A 6,000-nucleotide genomic window follows, 5' to 3' on the forward strand; every position below is an offset into this window, starting at 1 on the left:
GGTGGGTGTATTCCTTCCAACAGGGAGATAAAGCAGGAACCCTGCTGCTCTAAATCCCAGCCTGTGAATATGCCTCTTCAGCCACCTTCTGGGCACATCTCACCAGTGATTGGCTGCAGCACAATGAATATTCAGGCTGAGATTTGCCATGCCCAACCCTCTATGTTCCAAAAACCTCTGAATTACAGGGAAGAGCATTAAAACCCACAGTCTGTGAGACCCAGAGCAGCCAAAAGCAATCAGCAACACCTCCACTGATTACCGAGGAGCCAAAAAGCACAAAATTAGCCTAGCTTCCTAGCAACCCAACTTGGGGGGTGCTACATCACAAAGGATACATGGAGTTGTAAATGGCTCCCAAAGGGTTATGAAATCTACTTTAAACTATCCTGGACCTGTGTCAAGAAGTGGCGCCACATTAGTTTAATTATTTTACATATCATACATCATTTCATAGCCCTCTCCTCTTCATTACCCCACCAACTATTCTAGTTTAACCACCATTTTTTTTGACAAATTGACTCAAACATGAAGATAATGGCCCGGATTCACATACAGCGGCGCATATTTATGCCGCTGTAGCGTATCTCCTTTACGCTACGCCGACGCAGCACAGAGAGGCAAGCACTGGATTCACAAAGCCAGTGCTGCCAAAACTGCGCTGGGTTTCCTAGGCATAAGCCGGCGTATGTGTAAGTGGGCGTGATCCATGCAAATGAGGCGTGACCCCAAGCAAATGATAGGCCGAGCGACAGACAGATACATATAAAGAACGGCGCATGCAACGTCCCGTGGGTGCATCCCAGTGCGCATGCTCAGAATCACGTCGGAACTACTCCCTAAGATACGCCGGATCACTGCCTAAGGCGTGAACGTAACCTACGCCTAGTCATATTCACGTCCTACGTAAACTACGTAAAATATGTCGGCTTGTGTTCCCTTTGCATGGATGCTGCTGAGTTATACCTCCTTTATGGGGCATAACTTTGCACCGGACGTATGACTTTACGTGCACTGCGTCGAACGTACGTACGTTCGTGAATCGGCGTATCTCCCTCATTTGCATATGTGAATAGAAAATCAATGGGAGCGCCAAATACGACCAGCGTAAATATGCACCCACTCTATCCCGGCGTAGGCAAGTTACGTCGGATGAAGCCTATTTTCAGGTGTATCTTAGTTTCTGAGTCAGGCGCACAGATACGACGGCGCATATTTGAACTTACGCGGCGTATCTCGAGATACGTCGGCGCAAGTGCTTTGTGAATCCGGGCCATTATATTTAAAGAGCATATTGATTTAAACGTTAACATATAACATATCCCAACTAGTTTTATGGCCTGTGAACCGCTTTGTCAGGAGAATATTAGTGACCCAGGTAGAAACAGAGCAAGAACACTGCCAGAGGTTCCCCCGCAACAGCTAGGGGGATGTGCAAACAATGGACGTATATTTTAAATGTAGTATAAATAATGCTAGGGTCTGGAAGAAGAGGAGATGGATTTTTTTCACTGTGAAATTAAAACTGTACTGAACTCATTCCACTTCTCTGTATCTTGAAATATGATTTAAATATTGTTAAATATGAAGTTAAATATTAAGAAACCATTGAGCTTTATCCAAATCCACCATTTTGGTTGACACGTGGATAGTTTTGTCTTTGTTTTTGTTGCTTTGATTTTTGTTTGTGTTTTGTGTTTAGTGTTTAGTTTTGTTTGTGTGGCTTTTTTTTTCTGTATTTCTATTTGGGTATGCCCAATAGGCTTTGTTTTGTACCCTAAGCTCAAAATGCTAAGGCAACCGCTAGAAAAATAGCTGCACTGCTAAAAATATACAGAAAGCAAACCTTTACAGGGAGAAATAAGATGGCTAGTGTTGTTCTCCTTTTCTTCTGAAAATTACAGTTACCTGATTATCATGAGGATCCAATGTCTTCAATACATCCTGGCATGGAACAAGTATACTGACCAGAGATTGTTACTTCTTTCTACTGACTGAGAAGGCAACAAAGCTACAGTCAGCTAGATGGTTATTCTTTGAGAGTCTATTGAGATTAGCTATGCCAGCCTACGTATTTCTCTTGGCATAGGTTTCCTAAATAAAACAAAAAAAACATACATCAGCTTAGCTCAGCTCAATGGCTATGGAAAACAACACACAGGTGACAGTGTTTGTATTTTCCGGACTAACCGATAATAATAAACTCATCCCGTTTCTCTTTGCTTTTTTCTTGATGGTGTACCTTGTGACCATAATCGGAAACATTGGCATAATTATTCTTGTCCTTGTTGCCTCCAACCTTCACACTCCAATGTATTACTTCTTGAGTTTCCTCTCAGCAGTTGACCTCTTCTACTCTACAGCTGTCACTCCTAAAATGTTGTCTGACCTTCCATCCATCAGGAAGACCATATCATTTAATGGTTGTGCCATCCAATTTTTCTTTTTTGCTGGCCTAGCAGGAACCGAGGTCCTTCTACTCTCCAGTATGTCGTATGACCGCTATGCTGCTATCTGCCACCCTCTTCACTATGCGTCCATCATGACCAAAAGCAAATGTTTCTCTCTTGTTGGTATCTCATTCTCCATGGGCTTCTTTCAGTCAGTTGTGCTGACCAGCTGCATGTTCAATCTCCAGTTCTGTGGTTTGACTCTTATAGACCACTTCTACTGTGACATCCCTCCCATACTCCGCTTGTCTTGATCCAAAACACTTCTTTGCAACATGTTAACTATTCTCTCTGTTGGTTCTTATTGTCTTTATTCACTGTCAACGATCCTGGTCTCTTATGTTTTTATCTTTACCATCATAATACGTATAAAGTCTTCTGAAGGACGACAGAAAGCTTTCAGCACTTGCTCTTCCCATCTCATTTGCACCGGCGTCTTCTTTGTGTCCGTTTTCATTACTTATTTGCGTTCACCTTCCAGTGTCCTAGAAAATCAAGAAAAAGTGGCCTCTGTAATTTATTCAGTAATGACCCCAATGTTGAACCCTCTTATCTACAGTTTGAGGAACCAAGAGGTGAAAAAGGCCATCATGCAAGCAATACATAATTTTTTACATGTATTTCAAATTTTATAAATGTTTAGGGTTAAAATATTATTTAAAAAAAATCTGGAATGGTAAAGGGTTAGAAACCATGCCAGGTTTTCATTGTTGCCATGTGGGAGAATAACCCTGTGTGTTCTGGAAACCAACGTCACTACAACAGAAATTGATTGGGAATCCAAAATGTTATGGTTGTCACTGAAATAGGATTTTAGGGGAAGTCTTCTAGTAGAGATACCTGTTTAAATGATGATTGACTGTCTAGGAAAGGATTTACCATCACTTTCTCCTGGCTCTGTGACAGGAAATAAAGGAAATCTCCCCAACACGACTGCTAAAAAATTAAAACTAAGAAATAAAATAAGCTTTAGGAAAACTTTAGTGTTATTATTTTTCATTTTCTATTTAATAACACATTTTAGTGAGAATTCCAAGCCATAGAGAGGGAATGAGAATATTATTGCCATGTCGCTCCTTTGTTTTGTTTTTTTAAGTTTTGGTAGAGAGAATTTTGGAACTACAGTACCTGTCACCGAGAATGTGTTTCCGGCACGACGGCATCGCGATGATTCTCGGCAACATGGTGCCGACATCTCGCACTCGCTGGAATAGAAAAAGCACATTCCACCGACCTGGATTCCCGTCAATTCTAGCCGCGGCATTTAGTATGAATCATGAGGGGGAACTCCACGCCAAATTTTAAATGAAAAACCGGCATGGGTTCCCCCCAGGGGCATACCAGGCCCTTAGGTCTGGTATGGATTGTTAGGAGAACCCCCTACGCCGAAAAAACGGCGTGGGGGTCCCCCCACAATCCATACCAGACCCATATCCAAGCATGCTGCCCGGCTGGTCAGGAAAGGAGTGGGGACGAGCGAGCGTGCCCCCCCCTCCTGAGCCGTACCAGGCCGCATGTCCTCAACATGGGGGGGTTGGGTGCTCTTGGGCAGGGGGGGCGTTTTTTTCAGCGTAGGGGGTTCTCCCATGCCGTTTTTTCATTTAAAATTTGGCGTGGAGTTCCCCCTCATGATTCATACCAAACACCGTGGCTAGAATTGGCGGGAATCCAGGTCGGATCCCCATCGCTTTTATGATGGCTTATTCCCATTGCATCAGGGCGGCTTGGTGCTGGCTTCCGCAACGGGGCTCGTAGGTGGTCAATCTTGCCGAGAAAGGGAGCGAGATTGACACAATATCGCGGTCATCTACTGTATATATGCAATGCATTAATCTCTTCTCTTGCACCAGCCGATTCACTCTTTCCTACCTAATATAAACCTAACATCTTGTCTCCATACAAGAGGCTGGGTGTGACGTCATAACATCACGCTCAGCCTCTGAACGATCACACCTCACCTGCTTTACAATCCATTGCACCAAAGACCAACTCTTGCTGTGCCAAAAGACGCCAGCATCAGGATCCCAGAAACAAAATATACTATATACAGTATCACTAGAGATATGTGAACCTCTGAAAAGTCCGATCATTTAGAGTTCTGCTGAACTTTTTACAAATTCAGTAAACTGTGAAATTTGGAACTACTAAAGGACCGAGCCTCTTTCTGAGATTTGTTGTTTACAAGTTAAAAACTGTGTTTTGCTAGAAAATTACTTAGAACCCCCAAATATTATAAAAAAAATTCTAACACCCCAGAAAATAAAATTAGCGGTCGTTGCAATACTTTCTGTCACACCGTATTTGCGCAGCGGTCTTACAAGTGCACTTTTTTTTAAATAATATACTTTTTTGAATAAAAAAATAAGACAACAGTAAAGTTATCCCAATTTTCATAATAATAATGTTGCGCGGAGTAAATTGATATCCAACATGTCATGCTTCAAAATTGTGCCCGCTCGTGGAATGGCGACAAACTTTTACCCTTAAAAATCTTCATAGGCGATGTTTAAAAAATTCTACAGGTTACATGTTTTGAGTAAGGCCCCGTACTCACGACCAAACATGTCTGCTGAAACTGGTCCGCAGGCCAGTTTCAGCAGACATGTTTGGTCGTGTGTGGGCGCGAGCGGGCCGAATTCCAGCAAACATTTGCCCGCCGGGCCTTTTCCCAGCAGACAAATATTCCTGGACTTGTTTTAAAACAGTCCGCTGGAATTCTGCCCGCTCGGACATGTACGGTCGTCAGTACAGACCTACCGTACATGTCCAGGCGCCCGCCGTCCCTCGCATGCGTCGAATGACTTCGACGCATGCGTGGAAGCATTTTAAAGGCGGGCCGCCCACGTCGCCGCGTCATTGTCGCGGCGACACCGCGTCATCGACGCGGCGACACCGCGGACACGCCCCGCGTATTGTTTACGCGCGGACTTCTGTACGATGGTGTGTACAACCATCGTACAGAAGCCCTCTGGCAGACATGTATGGTGAAAACGGTCCGACGGACCGCTTTCACCATACATGTTTGGTCGTGAGTACCCGGCCTAACAGAGGAGGTCTAGGGCTAGAATTATTGCTCTCTCTACCGATTGCGGCGATACCTCACATGTGTCATTTGAACACCATTTTCATATGCGGGCACTGCTTACGTATGCGTTCGCTTCTGCACGCGAGCTTGGCGGGACGGGGCGCGTTTAAAAAAATTATCTTTCTTATTTATTTTACCTTTTCTTTTTTATTTTTGCACTGTTCTATTAAAAATAAAAAATTGTGTCACTTTTATTCCTATTACAAGGAATGTAAACATCCCTTATAATAGTAACAAGCCTGATAAGACCTCTTAAATTTGAGATCTTGGGTCAAAAAGACTTCAGATCTCATAGTTACACTAAAATGCAATAAAAAATGGCTCTTTAAGAGCTATGGGCAGAAGTGACGTTTTGACGCCGCTTCCACCCTGCAATGGTATGGATATGGGTGGGGGTCATCTTTCCCCCCCCCCCCACTCATCTACATACCAAGCACGAGAGCGGACCTGATTGCCTCTGCCGCT

The 6,000-nt window shown here is 43.7% G+C and overlaps 1 pseudogene; it reads left to right on the top strand.

The window, feature by feature from the left end:
* Positions 1-2,137: 2,137 nt before the first annotated feature.
* On the top strand, positions 2,138-4,544 carry LOC120930770 (annotated as a pseudogene).
* The last annotated feature ends 1,456 nt before the right edge of the window (positions 4,545-6,000 follow it).

This window comes from Rana temporaria, chromosome 3, assembly GCF_905171775.1.
Source record: "Rana temporaria chromosome 3, aRanTem1.1, whole genome shotgun sequence".
Lineage (NCBI taxonomy): Eukaryota > Metazoa > Chordata > Amphibia > Anura > Ranidae > Rana > Rana temporaria.